This window comes from Mixophyes fleayi, chromosome 4 (assembly GCF_038048845.1).
Source record: "Mixophyes fleayi isolate aMixFle1 chromosome 4, aMixFle1.hap1, whole genome shotgun sequence".
Lineage (NCBI taxonomy): Eukaryota > Metazoa > Chordata > Amphibia > Anura > Limnodynastidae > Mixophyes > Mixophyes fleayi.
In genome coordinates, this window is record NC_134405.1 from 39596108 (window position 1) to 39615133 (window position 19026).

A 19026-nucleotide genomic window follows, 5' to 3' on the forward strand; every position below is an offset into this window, starting at 1 on the left:
ATTACACAAAAATTATATGTAACATAATTAGATATATACAATATATAATTGGTTTTACCTACTGCTTTACTATCATGTAAGTACAATACTCTGTTATGATTAGTATTTTGTGTAGCATATGGACTTTTGCGTTATTATGAACTTTAGAGCTCTGAACATAATGATTACCCATTCTTTTCCTTAAGAAATATGTAATTCCAGACACCTCCTGGACTGGTAATCTAAATTATTTATCTATATAGCACCAGCAGTAGTAGAACTACTGCAGTATCATCCCATGCTATGGGCCCGTCAATGCTGTTTAATGCACTCTGGAGGCCACAGCTCTCTTCTGAGCATGTGCAGCGGCCAGCACACGCTGCATACTGAGCATCAATCTCAAGCATACTTGCCAACTCTCCCGGAATGTCCGGGAGACTCCTGGATTTCGAGTGAGTCTCACCGACTCCCGGGAGAGTATGACAGTCTCCCACATCTGCCCACTTCCTAGTGAAGTGGGCAGAATTGGGTCCAAAATGCTGCGATTCTCCGTGAATCGTGGCATTTGGCCCTGTTCCCCCCGCTGTAAAATTACGTGTTTGCGTCATTATGTCACAGGGGGCGCGGGCAAAACTACGCGATTTTTGGAGCTTCTCCATGTGAGCGTCACCGGGGCATTCACATCGGATGAGTGATATTATGTCACTCATTTAATGTTTTAGGCGCTGCCTAACCATTGGCGCCCTAGACATTTGCCTAGGTTTCTCTAATGGTAGCGCCGGCATTGTCTGGTCTCCCTCTTTCTCCCCCCGTATTGTCTTCTGTATGCACTGTCTGGCCTTATGGAAGTAGTCTTTACTTCCTATCCCCCAAATGTTAATCTGGTGCAATTTGAGTGACATTTTGTGGCAGGAGAAGACAGAATATGAACACAGCGGGTGCCTATAAAGTGGAACGTTTGCAGAGAGGCAGGTGTTTGGGAAGAGAAGAAAGAATAAGGCAGAGAGCAATAGGTATGGTAAAGAACCCAGACCAACAGCAATGGGAGACAGCGCATAGGTCATAATTGTTGCTTTTATAACCTCACTTCCGGTAGATGCCGTACGCCATGTAAGAAAAGAAAGAGGAGCAGGGTTTGGTGATGCAATATGCATGATCGAGTTGGCGGAGTTATCACATCAACAAGCCCCACCCACCTCAGTAAACCCCAACATTTTATTTACTGAAATGGGCTGGACTTGCTGATGCCATTCGAGTCATGGCCCAGCCTATCTTGTGACAGGTCAGCGAATTCCCGGTAGTATTGGATTCTCCGAAGTCCTGGATGTCTCCCACTAATTCCAGGTGAAGAGGGAGACAGGCAGTGAGTGTCGTCATGTTTACAAGCACAACTTGAACCTTGCAGAGGGACAACAAAATGATGTAAACCCCAGCCACGTTTGTTACCTGAGAGAGGAGGCAGCAACATGTGATTGTGGCACGTTAAAAGATCATCATCATTGTGACAGGATGAAGATAATGAAGCAGAAGATGACCATGACTGCTAGTTGCTAGCACTGTTGGTTATTGCAACCAACTAAGACTCAGGTGAAGAATCTGCCATTTAAGCTGAAAGAGGTCCATTTCTATGGTTATATCCTGTCCTCCAAAGGTTTGAAAGTAAACCCAGAAAAGACCAGAGCAGTCTTGGAGATGCCAAAACCCATGGATGTGAAGTAGTTTCATCTTTACGGGTTTGTAATATATCTGACCAAGTTCAAGCTTCGCCTTTCAGAGGTGTGTAATGAATAAAAAAAAGTCAGTCACACCTGTGTTAAAGTATTACGATGTTACCACGCCAGTCACTATACAGAGTGATTCAAGGAAAGCTAGACTGGGATGTTGCCTGATGTCAAGCAGTTGCATTTGATTCTAGAGCTCTGACCCCAACTGAGCATAACTATACACAGATTGAAATGCAATCCCTGAGCAGTGGCCAATTGGGCCAATGTCAATCCAAGAATGTGAAATCCATTAAACCCAGAGAATAATAATAGGTAGAAGAACATTGTATTCAATATACAGAGGAAGAATTGTATTAGGCAGTCAGAGAAGGGCCATTGGTAAATGGAATCTTGCTCTGCCGAGCTTGCTCTCTAATAAACATAGATCATAGATAGAACACAGGGATAGGAAGAACCATACATTGGGTGAATGGAATCTGGTTCTGAAAAGCTTACAATCTGATATTCCATTTTCTGCCAGTTTAGAATTCGAAAATCTCAAATATTCGCCTTGGAGCCCGTGGAATTGCAATTGCCTGCGCAGATTTCAGATCCATACACGGAATATAGAAACGCTTAGTGGACTTGTGTTCATCAGCCTTGACAGTCTCCAGTAAGACACTGCATGCAGATTGACTGCCCTCAATGTGAGACGCTAGCCTGTCTGTGATTCCCACTGACTATATAAGTATGGATCACCAAAGACAAACACAATGTAAGGTGTTTTCTTAGCAGCCAATCAAAAGCCTAAGTGCTAACAATCTAGTACATGCAGTACCCATCTTAAAAACGTCTCCACTGTTTGTTGTATGACAACTACATGTAATTAATGTTCAATAAAAGTTCATTTCATAATGATATGCAGATTCGTATGATTAATCGTTCATCAAATGGTAACACAAACTTCCTCAACTTTGCACTAACTTAATCTGTCATCTAACTTGTGCTCCGAAATTGCACAGGACGTGGAATCCAAATTCAGATGAGGTTCATGAAAGCATTTTGGAGATTTCAGTAACTCCACTTGTTATATATAGTACTCGTATGACCTGTAATTCAGGATGAATACCAAAGTTAAGGATTGCCCCATAGCTTAGAAAAGTCAGTATTGCTTATTATTTATGTTATTGATGGCCATGGACCATTTTCTCCTGTAGTTACTGTGAGGAGCACTGCTTAACAGCGTTATGTGTATGATTTTATGTGGGGAAAGGTGGATCCATCCGCATCCTGACATTGTGTCATGTGGTTGGTGCCTTCCATCCATTTAATCCTAGAGCCATACTTGGTGCCAGCCTTTGTCTTGCTTGTGCTTTGTGATCCTGCTATTATCCCTGTATCTGTCTGATTGTCTCTAGTCTGCATATTATTATTATTATAAAGAATGTCCCTGGATCAAGGTATCTGATGTTTCAGACCCCCTTTTAATATACAGTTCCATTCTGCACATCCTCATAAACCTATTATTATTATTATTATTATTATTATTATTACTTTTTATTTATAGGGTGCCACAATGTATCCGTAGCGCCGTACAAGGACAAACAATGGCACAGTACAAGGTGAAACAGCACAGTACAAGTAACGGTAAGCACTATAACTCTGGGGGCTCAGGCACAGCACGCAAGAGAGGGAGGGAAAAAGTGAGTACAGGCAGGTAAATATGGCTCTGTCACGCGCCGTCCCTGTGTCGCGTCCTCCGCACAGGGACAGACGCCTGTCTCTGCCAATAGACGGTCGGTTGCTAGGCAACTGGTTGTCACTTCCGGATCCCGGCAGCCGCACGTCACGTTGCTTAGCAACGGGACACGATTCTCAGTATCTGGCGGTGGTGTTCAGCGTCACCACCGCCGTTTGTAGTCCTGCCCCCTTCTCCTCCTATAAAGTGCAGACTCTGGCACCTAATGAGTGCCAGAGTATTAGGTCCCAACCTAGCTCCAGCATTCCTGTATATTTTCTCCTGTGACTCCTGTGTATTACCCGGCTTGTTCCTGACTACCCCTATTCTGTGCTCCCTGTGAATTGACCTCGGCTTGTTATTGACCATTCTCTCCTGCGCTCCTGATACCTGACCCGGCTTGCCCCTGACTACGGATTTGGATTCTCCCTGTGGCATCTCCTGATTTCTCGGTTCTGACCCGGCCTGTCTGACACCGCTTCCATCCTATCGCTTCACTGGTTGCTCCCTCTGAGGACCTCGACCTGCGTGTCTCCCGCAGCTAAGACCATACTTCCTTGCGGGGGTTCCTGGCGAAGACCTGGCACACGTTAGACTCCGCGCCTCTGGTGAGTAGTGCCAAAACCAGTAAGCAAATACTCTGACAAGATCTAAGAGGAGCGAGATGAGAGAGGGGGAGGCCGATAAGGAGAAGGTTTCAGTAGTCCAAACAGGAGATAATCAGAGAGTGGACAAGAGATTTGGTGGCTTCCTGGGAGAGGAAGGGCCGAATGCGGGCAATGTTATGAAGCTGGAAATGGTAGGATTTGGCGAGGGAGTGAATGTGAGGGGCAAAGGAGAGTGAGGTGCTTCTAACCAGTCACACCCCTGTGACATCACTTGCTTGACCATTGAAGCCTGAGCACCTGCTGCTCTACCTTCATTGTTGGTGCTATCAACTATCTTATACCTATCTGCCTCTCTGTGTACCGACCCATCTTGTTCTGACTTTGTTTATCTGCCACTGATCTTGACCCTGGCCATGTTTATCGTTCACAAATCTGTGCTCCGTGACCTTTGACTAGTGTAACCAATTGCGACCCTGTGCTGTCAGCCTACACGTTGGCCTGTTTTTCGACTCTCTGCGTTAGTCAGCAGCTGCACAGCAAGACAAACCGGGGGTTGCAATCTATGGGTTCCCTGCAGCGAAGGTCATCACTCCCTTGCTGGAGTTCCTAGTGAATATTGGATTTCCCATTACAAGCTGCCCTCCAGGGTAGCCAGCACAATCATTAGCAGTGGGTTCACATCTGGACCGATCGTTATATTGTGTCTTACTACTTCTCATGCCCCCCTTACTCACCCAACTGGAGATCCTAGATCGCCATGCATATAAAGATCTGGGGGAAAAACAAGCCTGTGCTCGGTATATCCCATATTGTATATGGTACCAGCTGTGTGGCAATGTAAATGCCCATATATGTATATAAAACAAAAAAGACAGTTGTCAGCGCTTATCCTTTACACTGCATATCTGTGTGTGTCTAGCAAAATGAAAACATGAGGTATTAGTTCATATTTTAATCAAAACATTTGAGCCTGCATCCCAGCGTCAAGGGATACACACAGATATGCACTGTCTGTCTAGATAGCTACTCAAAAAGCTTTTGGACATTTGCGTTTTATGTAGCCATATGTAGTATAAATGTATTAATACTACATTTCAAATCATTTCCACTGTAGCAAATATTTTGTGATACCTAGGTGTGCTGAATTACTGCTTTTACTTTCATTATTTAGAGCAGGGATGGCCAACCTATGGCTCTCCAGATGTTGAGAAACTACAAACCCCAGCATGATTTGACAATAGATAGCCAGACGATAGCTGGCAAGGCATGCTGGGACTTGTAGTTTTACAACACCTGGAGACCGACAGGTTGGACAGACCTGATTTAGAGTATTCCTTGCTTTTTTTTTATTTTTATTTTTAAACTTTATCTGTATCATCCTCCAAGTCCCATAAGCACAAGGAACACATACATGCTGTGATGATAAGGAACAACAACTGCAGCTTAAACATGAGCAACGTTTCCAAGTTTGCAGGGGTATTAATCTTTTCAGAACTGCACCTGACAGATCCACAGGACTGTGCTGTTAAAAGGAAAACCAAACAAGTGTTTCAGAGCAAAGACCGGGAAAGTGTCAGAGGGTCTACAGCCTAAATGGTTTATTTTCTAATGCAATACCAGTGGGGTGCTTTTGTTATTTAAAAAGAGGTTAATTTGCCATCCTATGTAACCATTTCTATTTCCTCTGCTCCTTGATCTCCTGCCATGACCGAGAGATGATGGAGTTGGTCCACATCACAACCCGGCATTAACGTAGAAAGCGCTTTGGGGGTGTCCTCTGTTTATCACCTACCTGGTGCCAGAGCAAACAGAACAGCATGGTGTCCTCACATCACAGATTGGGTGCCAGGAGGTGACTAGTGCCTTGATGCTATGGGGGCATGTCTGGACACCAATTTTAGTGTCCTTCTGCCATTAGGAAAAATACTGGGACTAAACAGTTGAATGGTAACTTTAGTTTTAAGGTGGGGTTTGACTACGGCTATTGCACCTTTTATTAGGGTTAGGAAGGACATTGCCCTTATTTGAAGATAAATTGGGACATTATACAGGATTTTGTTTTACCGTCCTATGGACCAACACAATTAGAAACAATGAAATGTTGAACTTGATGGCACAGTGTCTTTTTTCAGCGCTTACTAACTCATTGCTAGTATAGCTTGGGTATAAACAATCTCCTCTAAACATAAGTTGAAATTAATGGGGCAGGGACTGATGTGAATGAGTTCTCTGTACAGCGCTGCGGAATTAGTGGCGCTATATAAATAAATGATGATGATGATGATGATGATGAATTAATGACACTACTTTGCCTCCACAATTCTACAATATATTTATAATAATATGGTGTATCCCTTTAAAGTAGAAGAAATGGCATTGACAAAAGTTATTGACATCATACACTTAATATACAATAGCATATAGTGTTTTTTTGTTGATATATTCTATTAAAATCTTACTGAACCTCCTCCATAATGGACTGTAGGGAAGGAGTTCTTTTCTACAATTGCGGTGGCCATCTTAAGTATGGGCTAATCCCAATAGCAGATATACAGAAGTCCGTGGGCATAATCATTATGCACAACATAGCATATGCGATGTTTAGAAATGACAATCACATATTGCAGCAACAATAAATACATATTCAAAATATATAAAAAACATTAAAAAAATAATATACCTCAAATGTATCTTCATTTAGTATGAGTATGTAATTATTCATTGCATATAACTTATATAGTGTAAAACTTATTTTGTACAACCTAGTTAATCAATAGAGCAGACTAATGTTATGATTCGATAAACAATAATACTCTGAAAAAGGAGTTATTAAAACCCAAAAGAAATCAGAAGTATAAATACAAAATATAACGATCAGTTAACACAATAAAACACTTTAGATCATTATATACACAACTATACATGAAAACATACATTGATTTTAAAGCGTTTGACTATAACATGCCCACACCCTACTTGGAATATTAAGATAAAGTAGTAATGAATTGTGAGATCATGACATGATGTCATAATGCCAACTCCTGCTAGGAACACTCAGCACAAACACAAGCTCAGCACAGAGAGATACCTGAGGTGTCTGGGAGACTCACTGCAGAGAGGGACCTGAGGGTAAGCATGAGACTCACTACATAGAGATACCTGGGGTGGGGTGGGGGGGGGGGGTCAAGTTGGGAAACTCAGTAGAGAGAGACATGGGGGTTAGCTTTGGAGACTCAGTAGAGTGAGACCCAGGGGGTTGCCAGGGAGACTCAGTACAGGGACCAGGAGGGTAAGTCTGGGAGAATCATGACACAGAGAGGTTTCCTGGGGGACTCAAATGGTCAGCATACACAGCAAGAGTGTGAACGCACAGCAGTACAGGGCCTGGGATGTCATGAAGAAGAGAGTGGAGATGTCCCAGACCTCAACCTGCAACCTGCTTCGGTTTGTCATGTATGATTTCCCTGCGCATGTATGTCTGCACTGCAGCTGGACACCTAGGAGACTGACTACAGAGAGAGAGAGACATGGGGGTGGGCTGCCTGGGACACTCACTACAGAGAGAGACCTGGGAGGGACCTGCCTGGGACACTCACTACAGAAAGAGACTTGGGGGGACCTGCCTGGGAGACTCACTTCAGAGAGAGACCTGGGCGTGGGTGGGACCTGCCTGGGAGACTCACTACAGAGAGAGACCTGGGAGGGGCCCTGCCTGGGAGACTCACTACAGAGAGAGACTTGGGAGGGACCCTGCCTGGGAGACTCACTACAGAGAGAGAGACCTGGGAGGGACCTGTCTGAGAGACTCACTATAGAGAGAGACCTGGGAGGGACCTGCCTGGGAGACTCATTATAGAGAGAGACCTGGGAGGGACCTGCCTGGGAGACTCACTACATAGAGAGACCTGGGGGGGTTGTCTGGGAGACTCAATACAGAGAAAGAGACCTGGGAGGGACTTTCCTGGGAGACTCACTACAGAGAGAGACCTGGGGGGGACTTTCCTGGGACACTCACTACAGAGAGAGACCTGCGGGGGGCCTTCCTGGGAAACTCACTACAGAGAGAGACCTGGGAGGGACCCTGCCTGGGAGACTCACTACAGAGAGAGACCTGGGGGGACCTGCCTGGGAGACTCACTTCAGAGAGAGACCTGGGCGTGGGTGGGACCTGCCTGGGAGACTCACTACAGAGAGAGACCTGGGAGGGACCTGCCTGGGAGACTCACTACAGAGAGAGACCTGGGGGGAGAACCTGCCTGGGAGACTTACTACAGAGAGAGACCTGGGAGGGTCCCTGCCTGGGAGAATCACTACAGAGAGAGACCTGGGAGGGACCTGTCTGAGAGACTCACTATAGAGAGAGACCTGGGAGGGACCTGCCTGGGAGACTCACTATAGAGAGAGACCTGGGAGGGACCTGCCTGGGAGACTCACTACATAGAGAGACCTGGGGGGGTTGTCTGGGAGACTCAATACAGAGAAAGAGACCTGGGAGGGACTTTCCTGGGAGACTCACTACAGAGAGAGACCTGGGGGGGACTTTCCTGGGACACTCACTACAGAGAGAGACCTGCGGGGGGCCTTCCTGGGAAACTCACTACAGAGAGAGACCTGGGAGGGACCCTGCCTGGGAGACTCACTACAGAGAGAGACCTGGGGGGACCTGCCTGGGAGACTCACTTCAGAGAGAGACCTGGGCGTGGGTGGGACCTGCCTGGGAGACTCACTACAGAGAGAGACCTGGGAGGGACCTGCCTGGGAGACTCACTACAGAGAGAGACCTGGGGGGAGAACCTGCCTGGGAGACTTACTACAGAGAGAGACCTGGGAGGGTCCCTGCCTGGGAAAATCACTACAGAGAGAGACCTGGGGGGGACCTGCCTGGGAGACTCACTACAGAGAGAGACCTGGGAGGGACCCTGCCTGGGAGACTCACTACAGAGAGAGACCTGGGGGAGAACCTGCCTGGGAGACTCACTACAGAGAGAGACCTGGGAGGGAGCCTGCCTGGGAGACTCACTACAGAGAGAGACCTGGGAGGGAGCCTGCCTGGGAGACTCACTACAGAGAGAGACCTGGGGGGGGACCTGCCTGGGAGACTCACTACAGAGAGAGACCTGGGAGGGACCCTGCCTGGGAGACTCACTACAGAGAGAGACCTGGGAGGGACCCTGCCTGGGAGACTCACTACAGAGAGAGACCTGGGGGAGGGACCTGCCTTGGAGACTCACTACAGAGAGAGACCCTGCCTGGGAGACTCACTACAGAGAGAGACCTGGGAAGGACCCTGCCTGTGAGACTCACTACAGAGAGAGACCTGTGAGGGACCCTGCCTGGGAGACTCACTACAGAGAGAGAGAGACCTGGGAGGGACCCTGCCTGGGAGACTCACTACAGAGAGAGACCTGGGAGGGGCCCTGCCTGGGAGACTCACTACAGAGAGAGACCTGGGAGGGACCCTGCCTGGGAGGGGCCTGCCTGGGAGACTCACTACAGAGAGAGACCTGGGAGGGACCCTGCCTGGGAGACTCAATACAGAGAGAGAGACCTGGGAGGGACTTGCCTGGGAGACTCACTACAGAGAAAGACCTGGGGGGGACCTGCCTGGGAGACTCACTACAGAGAGTGACCTGGGAGGGACCCTGCCTGGGAGACTCACTACAGAGAGAGAGACCTGGGAGGGACCCTGCCTGGGAGACTCACTACAGAGAGAGATCTGGGGGGGACCTGCCTGGGAGACTCACTACATAGAGAGACCTGGGGGGGTTGACTGGGAGACTCAATACAGAGAGAGACCTGGGGGGGACCTGCCTGGGAGACTCACTACACAGAGAGACCTGGGGGGGATCTGCCTGGGAGACGAGACCTGGGAGGGTCCCTGCCTGGGAGAATCACTACAGAGAGAGACCTGGGGGGGACCTTCCTGGGAAACTCACTACAGAGAGAGACCTGGGAGGGACCCTGCCTGGGAGACTCATTACAGAGAGAGACCTGGGGGGACCTGCCTGGGAGACTCACTTCAGAGAGAGACCTGGGCGTGGGTGGGACCTGCCTGGGAGACTCACTACAGAGAGAGACCTGGGAGGGACCTGCCTGGGAGACTCACTACAGAGAGAGACCTGGGGGGAGAACCTGCCTGGGAGACTTACTACAGAGAGAGACCTGGAAGGGTCCCTGCCTGGGAGAATCACTACAGAAAGAGACCTGGGGGGGACCTGCCTGGGAGACTCACTACAGAGAGAGACCTGGGAGGGACCCTGCCTGTGAGACTCACTACAGAGAGAGACCTGTGAGGGACCCTGCCTGGGAGACTCACTACAGAGAGAGAGACCTGGGAGGGACCCTGCCTGGGAGACTCACTACAGAGAGAGAGACCTGGGAGGGACCCTGCCTGGGAGGGGCCTGCCTGGGAGACTCACTACAGAGAGAGACCTGGGAGGGACCCTGCCTGGGAGACTCAATACAGAGAGAGAGACCTGGGAGGGACTTGCCTGGGAGACTCACTACAGAGAAAGACCTGGGGGGGACCTGCCTGGGAGACTCACTACAGAGAGAGAGACCTGGGAGGGACCCTGCCTGGGAGGGGCCTGCCTGGGAGACTCACTACAGAGAGAGACCTGGGAGGGACCCTGCCTGGGAGACTCAATACAGAGAGAGAGACCTGGGAGGGACTTGCCTGGGAGACTCACTACAGAGAAAGACCTGGGGGGGACCTGCCTGGGAGACTCACTACAGAGAGTGACCTGGGAGGGACCCTGCCTGGGAGACTCACTACAGAGAGAGATCTGGGGGGGACCTGCCTGGGAGACTCACTATAGAGAGAGACCTGGGAGGGACCTGTCTGAGAGACTCACTAGAGAGAGACCTGGGAGGGACCTGCCTGGGAGACTCACTACATAGAGAGACCTGGGGGGGTTGACTGGGAGACTCAATACAGAGAGAGACCTGGGGGGACCTGCCTGGGAGACTCACTACAGAGAGAGACCTGGGGGGGACCTGCCTGGGAGACGAGACCTGGGAGGGTCCCTGCCTGGGAGAATCACTACAGAGAGAGACCTGGGGGGGACCTGCCTCGGAGACTCACTACAGAGAGAGACCTGGGGGGGGCCTGCCTGGGAGACTCCCTACAGAGAGAGACCTGGGAGGGACCCTGCCTGGGAGACTCACTATAGAGAGAGACCTGGGGGAGAACCTGCCTGGGAGACTCACTACAGAGAGAGACCTGGGAGGGAGCCTGCCTGGGAGACTCACTACAGAGAGAGACCTGGGAGGGACCCTGCCTGGGAGACTCACTACAGAGAGAGAGACCTCGGAGGGACCCTGCCTGGGAGACTCACTACAGAGAGAGACCTGGGGGAGGGACCTGCCTTGGAGACTCACTACAGAGAGAGACCTGGGAGAGACCCTGCCTGGGAGACTCACTACAGAGAGAGACCTGGGAAGGACCCTGCCTGTGAGACTCACTACAGAGAGAGACCTGTGAGGGACCCTGCCTGGGAGACTCACTACAGAGAGAGAGAGACCTGGGAGGGACCCTGCCTGGGAGACTCACTACAGAGAGAGACCTGGGAGGGACCCTGCCTGGGAGACTCAATACAGAGAGAGAGACCTGGGAGGGACTTGCCTGGGAGACTCACTACAGAGAAAGACCTGGGGGGGACCTGCCTGGGAGACTCACTACAGAGAGTGACCTGGGAGGGACCCTGCCTGGGAGACTCACTACAGAGAGAGAGACCTGGGAGGGACCCTGCCTGGGAGACTCACTACAGAGAGAGATCTGGGGGGGACCTGCCTGGGAGACTCACTACATAGAGAGACCTGGGGGGGTTGACTGGGAGACTCAATACAGAGAGAGACCTGGGGGGGACCTGCCTGGGAGACTCACTACACAGAGAGACCTGGGGGGGATCTGCCTGGGAGACGAGACCTGGGAGGGTCCCTGCCTGGGAGAATCACTACAGAGAGAGACCTGGGGGGGACCTTCCTGGGAAACTCACTACAGAGAGAGACCTGGGAGGGACCCTGCCTGGGAGACTCACTACAGAGAGAGACCTGGGGGGACCTGCCTGGGAGACTCACTTCAGAGAGAGACCTGGGCGTGGGTGGGACCTGCCTGGGAGACTCACTACAGAGAGAGACCTGGGAGGGACCTGCCTGGGAGACTCACTACAGAGAGAGACCTGGGGGGAGAACCTGCCTGGGAGACTTACTACAGAGAGAGACCTGGAAGGGTCCCTGCCTGGGAGAATCACTACAGAAAGAGACCTGGGGGGGACCTGCCTGGGAGACTCACTACAGAGAGAGACCTGGGAGGGACCCTGCCTGTGAGACTCACTACAGAGAGAGACCTGTGAGGGACCCTGCCTGGGAGACTCACTACAGAGAGAGAGACCTGGGAGGGACCCTGCCTGGGAGGGGCCTGCCTGGGAGACTCACTACAGAGAGAGACCTGGGAGGGACCCTGCCTGGGAGACTCAATACAGAGAGAGAGACCTGGGAGGGACTTGCCTGGGAGACTCACTACAGAGAAAGACCTGGGGGGGACCTGCCTGGGAGACTCACTACAGAGAGTGACCTGGGAGGGACCCTGCCTGGGAGACTCAATACAGAGAGAGAGACCTGGGAGGGACCCTGCCTGGGAGGGGCCTGTCTGGGAGACTCACTACAGAGAGAGACCTGGGAGGGACCCTGCCTGGGAGACTCAATACAGAGAGAGAGACCTGGGAGGGACTTGCCTGGGAGACTCACTACAGAGAAAGACCTGGGGGGGACCTGCCTGGGAGACTCACTACAGAGAGTGACCTGGGAGGGACCCTGCCTGGGAGACTCACTACAGAGAGAGTTCTGGGGGGGACCTGCCTGGGAGACTCACTATAGAGAGAGACCTGGGAGGGACCTGTCTGAGAGACTCACTAGCGAGAGACCTGGGAGGGACCTGCCTGGGAGACTCACTACATAGAGAGACCTGGGGGGGTTGACTGGGAGACTCAATACAGAGAGAGACCTGGGGGGGACCTGCCTGGGAGACTCACTACAGAGAGAGACCTGGGGGGGACCTGCCTGGGAGACGAGACCTGGGAGGGTCCCTGCCTGGGAGAATCACTACAGAGAGAGACCTGGGGGGGACCTGCCTCGGAGACTCACTACAGAGAGAGACCTGGGGGGGGCCTGCCTGGGAGACTCCCTACAGAGAGAGACCTGGGAGGGACCCTGCCTGGGAGACTCACTATAGAGAGAGACCTGGGGGGAGAACCTGCCTGGGAGACTCACTACAGAGAGAGACCTGGGAGGGAGCCTGCCTGGGAGACTCACTACAGAGAGAGACCTGGGAGGGACCCTGCCTGGGAGACTCACTACAGAGAGAGAGACCTCGGAGGGACCCTGCCTGGGAGACTCACTACAGAGAGAGATCTGGGGGGGACCTGCCTGGGAGACTCACTATAGAGAGAGACCTGGGAGGGACCTGTCTGAGAGACTCACTATAGAGCGAGACCTGGGAGGGACCTGCCTGGGAGACTCACTACATAGAGAGACCTGGGGGGGTTGACTGGGAGACTCAATACAGAGAGAGACCTGGGGGGGACCTGCCTGGGAGAATCACTACAGAGAGAGACCTGGGAGGGAGCCTGCCTGGGAGACTCACTACAGAGAGAGACCTGGGGGGGAACCTGCCTGGGAGACTCACTACAGAGAGAGACCTGGGAGGGAGCCTGCCTGGGAGACTCACTACAGAGAGAGACCTGGGAGGGACCCTGCCTGGGAGACTCACTACAGAGAGAGACCTGGGGGGGACCTGCCTGGGAGACTCACTATAGAGAGAGACCTGGGGGGAGAACCTGCCTGGGAGACTCACTACAGAGAGAGACCTGGGAGGGACCCTGCCTGGGAGACTCACTACAGAGAGACCTGGGGGGGGACCTGCCTTGGAGACTCACTACAGAGAGAGACCTGGGAGGGACCCTGCCTGGGAGACTCACTACAGAGAGAGACCTGGGAGGGAGCCTGCCTGGGAGACTCACTACAGAGAGAGACCTGGGAGGGACCCTGCCTGAGAGACTCACTACAGAGAGAGACCTGGGGGGGACCTGCCTGGGAGACTCACTATAGAGAGAGACCTGGGGGGAGAACCTGCCTGGGAGACTCACTACAGAGAGAGACCTGGGAGGGACCCTGCCTGGGAGACTCACTACAGAGAGACCTGGGGGGGGACCTGCCTTGGAGACTCACTACAGAGAGAGACCTGGGAGGGACCCTGCCTGGGAGACTCACTACAGAGAGAGACCTGGGAGGGACCCTGCCTGGGAGACTCACTACAGAGAGAGAGACCTGGGAGGGACCCTGCCTGGGAGACTCACTACAGAGAGAGAGACCTGGGAGGGACCCTGCCTGGGAGGGGCCTGCCTGGGAGACTCACTACAGAGAGAGACCTGGGAGGGACCCTGTCTGGGAGACTCAATACAGAGAGAGAGACCTGGGAGGGACTTGCCTGGGAGACTCACTACAGAGAGAGACCTGGGGGGGGACCTGCCTGGGAGACTCACTACAGAGAGAGAGACCTGGGAGGGACCCTGCCTGGGAGAATCATTACAGAGAGAGACCTGGGGGGGACCTGCCTGGGAGACTCCCTACAGAGAGAGACCTGGGAGGGACCCTGCCTGGGAGACTCACTACAGAGAGAGACCTGGGGGAGGGAACCTGCCTGAGAGACTCACTTCAGAGAGAGAGACCTGGGGGGAGAACCTGCCTGGGAGACTCACTAAGGAGAGAGAACTGCTCAAGTGATCGTGTGCACAACAAGAGTGTGAACGCAGAGCAGAACAGGACCTGGGATGTCCCTTTAGCGTCCTATAGCTCATCTGCATCATATTGTCATGTATGATCACCCTGGATGTCTAGAGTGAACCTGAAGAAAGTACCTTAAAACCTGTTACAGAAGACAGTACCGAGTATTTGTCCATAGTTACAAAATAGAACATTCTATGTAAATCAGCGTAGAAAGATATCTCCAATTCACCCAAACTGTCCATGCTATAATATCACTTCTTGGACACAGCCAGTGACAACACTGTGCACCCTGTGATATACTACTTGCTGCTACAATCTCTTGAAGCCCAGAGGGAAGGGCAGTCCTCCCATCCATGGTTCCCCAGAGGTTTCCTCCACAGGGGTTTTTTCCTCTCCTGAGTGCTGGTGAATGACTCTTCGTGAGTCCGGAGGTTGGCAGTTTTGACCCCCTTTGGGGCATGTCCAGGACAAACTCTTGTCCTTATACTATTTGATATATAATGAATAATTATTAATAAATAGTTAATAAGCAACAGTTTGTCTTCTCATTCAATTAAGTATAGTATTAAAGGTAAGGTCTACCAAAGGGTCTATTTTGCCAATATAACTCCTACGTAATATCTGATAATTTATTAGATACACTAGCTAGTGGGTTGCATCTAGCAGTTTTCTACCTATGTCTGGCCCCCACCACATTTATACTGTACTAAACTTGCTCAGCAAGGAGAATGACGTAGTTTCCACTCCTCTCTGTAATGGCAGTGCCCTGCTGCACTTTACACTCTACAGTGGTTTCAGACTGGCGTTCTCTCTGCTTATTATATAACTTTCCAGCAAACCAGGGTTTATCCTCTGTTTATTCCTGCATGTTGTGGCCACACCGTGTTCCTTTCACACTATAGAGATTGAACTATAAATTCTGACGTTTCAGTCTAAATAAGCCGTACATCACTTGTAGCTCTCTATAATAGTGACACCCCCCACTGTATAAGTAGCACCAGTTCACTTCAAATGGAAAGAACAAAAAATGGAATAACACCACAAACGGATTAGACCTCAGACCCAATGACCTATATTACATAGCAAACCTATTAGACATAATAAAAACCAAAAACAAATATAAGATTTAATTTGCAATAAACATATTTGGCCGTTTAAAAATTAAGCCTATTTGGTGTGGATCAAAGACAGTTAGATGGACATTCCTAGCTACTAGAATGCTGCTGAATCTGTTCCTTTTACATATATTGCCACTAACAGAAGCATGAGGAAAGAAGAGAAGAGAGTTGTTAAATAACACCCTGTAATCATAGCAGACAGGAGGAATTTAGTACTCATGATTAGAAGGGCTCTGTCTAGGCGTCTTGGGATGAGGGTCTCGATGTAGGACTGAAACATTGGTATAAGGCAGGTCAGTTTGGGTCCACAGATTTTTAAATGTGTAAAACTTTCAATAGTGAACTGCTTCATTTAGGGCCCCAAAATAATGCAACACTGGCATCCTGACTCCCAATTAATTTATGCACACATCAATTTATTACCTGTAAAGTAAGGCTGGATATTAAATGTTAGATCTCCAGGAATCTCCATTTCATAAGTCAGTGAGCCAAGCCTTCCATGACTCCTCTAAGTCTACCTATTACTGATCCAGAGAGACCAGAAGACTACCGTGGAGGACAAGAGAGCTCTACAAAGCTGCTGATTAACTAAGTGTCTACACTTGAACGTCTGAGTGAGATCTTGGCACGGGTGCCGAAACACTACATAGCTGCTGGGCGCACAAATAACAGACTGAAGCGGGATAGATTGGTGGGGGAAGTGGCATTAAGGACAAGGTTGCAGTAGTCGAGGTGGGAAAGCATGAGAATGGATAAGGGTATTTGTTGTATATATTAAGATCAGATGGGAGGATGTGCCAGTGGTAAAGATGTTGAAGGAAGTTAATTAAGTAGTGTTGAAAGCAGTAGAGAGGTCTAAGAGGATGAGTACAGAGAAGTAACCCTTAGACTTATAAAAGATAATTCTTTATAGGTACCAGGGTGTCCCAGGCATAGGATACATTCTACTAGTTGGAAGGAGGAGGTCAATAAACTAGGTGTGAGAAGTTTTGGGTTCTTGTTTTTCAGCCATAGGGGTAAATAGCAATGATAAAATACTGACATTTCCTGAATTAAATCCTGAAATAACGGGCAGAGCCTTATCTGTGTGGAGTTTGTATGTTCCCCAAGTGTTTGCCTGGGTTTGCTCCCGCACTCCAAAAACTATTAGGTTAATTGGCTTTCGACAAAATTAACCCTAGTCTATGTGTGTTTGGGAATTTAGAAGAGGGGTAGGGACTGATTTGAATTAGAAATATTATCTGTACAGCGCTGTGAAATTGGTGGGGCTATATCAATAAATGGTGATTATGTCAATATATCTATAGTAAATTGATGGTGATACCCTACCCAAAAGTTCCACTGCTCCTTATGTCAACACACATAATAATAATAATAATAATAATAATAATAATAATAAAATACAAATATTAGGAGGAATAAACAACACGGAAGTCTCATAGCTGTCACTATACTATAGATTAACAGGAGATTTCTAAAATACCAGCCAAATGCACTGTGCCACATTTTTCAAAGGCATAATCCGCAGGATGATTTATCTTATACTTACATAGCACCAACATATTACACAGCTCTTTACAGGGAACATTTACTCATTCACACCAGTCTCTGGTGTGAATGAGTAAAATTTCACGTCAAACTCAAGTTTTGAAGCTTGAGTCTGGCGCGGAACGCAAAAGAACCCCGAAGCTAATTGGCTCTGATCCATCAAGTCCCGCCCCCTATGTCTTCAGGGTGATTTAAGTGGATTCTGGGAGATGTAGTTTTTTTTTTCCAGAAACCTCTACTTCCAACCTGGCCAACCTGTGGCTCTCCAGGTGTTGTGAAACTACAACTCCCAGCATGCCCTATAAGCAAGTAGCTGGCTTGTTAATGGCAAAGCTTGAAGGGGCTTGTAGTTTAACAACACCTAGAGAGCCAAGGGGTGGCCAGACCTGCTCTACTTGGTGACGTGAAATAAATTTGATGCGCTAATGCATGATGAGCATACATTCTTGTCAGGCCTGACTTAGGTAACCTGTAGCTTTCCATCTATTATGGAACAAAACAGCACCGCCGGCTGACAGGGTATGCTGGGTAACTGGCAGAGAATGTTGGGTAACTGGCAGAGCCTGCTGCGATCTGTAGTTCCACACAGCTTTGCAGTGCTGTTAATAAATTAATGGTATGCCCATTCTCTCCTCATGAACACGCTAATGTAGCTGTTGTCTTTCTATATTGCAAGCAGTGAAGTGGTCTATGACATATGAAAGATACTTTGGGGGGATAGGGGCATTTTTGATTAACAATGTGTATACTTGTGGACATCAGCATAGATTGCATTAATTTATTAGAAGTATGTCATGATTTGGAAAGTTTCTTACCAAGGAACTTTGGGGTCTAAGAAAAGTTTCCATCAACATCATGTTATAATCAGACCATTGTTTTATTGTCATAGAGTAATTCCAAATCTTGTTCACATTGTAAAACAAACTGGAATTTAGTATCAGAAGGGACTTCTGAAGACACAATATCATCACCATCATTAATTTATTTATATAGCGCCACTACTTCCGTAGCGTTGTACAGAGAACTCACTCACATCAGTCCCTGCCCCATAGGAGTTTACAGTCTAAATTCCCTAACACACACACAAACTAGGGTCAATTTGTTAGCAGCCAATTAACCTACCAGTATGTTTTTAGAGTGTGAGAGGAAACCTGAGCACCCAGAGGAAACCCAGGCAAACACAGGGATAACATTCAAACTCCACACAGATAAGGCAATGGTCAAGAATCAAACTCATGACCCTGGTGCTGTGAGGCAGAAGTACTCACCGCTACTTCTGAAGACATACTATAGATAGGAGAGCATTCCTTTGCTACATGTGCAAGCACAATATAAACATATTCTCAAATTTTATCTGTGAATAGGTAGAGTGCTTTAAGGTTGATTTATCAAATTATTGAAATTTATCAATAAAAAAAAAATATGGGGGTGGGGAGTGACGTAGTATTTCTGGGTAAAAGTCTCTAGTACAGTAGAAGGCGATTTTCCCAAACCAGAATGACTGATTCTAGTTAAGTCTTCTGCACCCACCACCGTGACAAACTAGG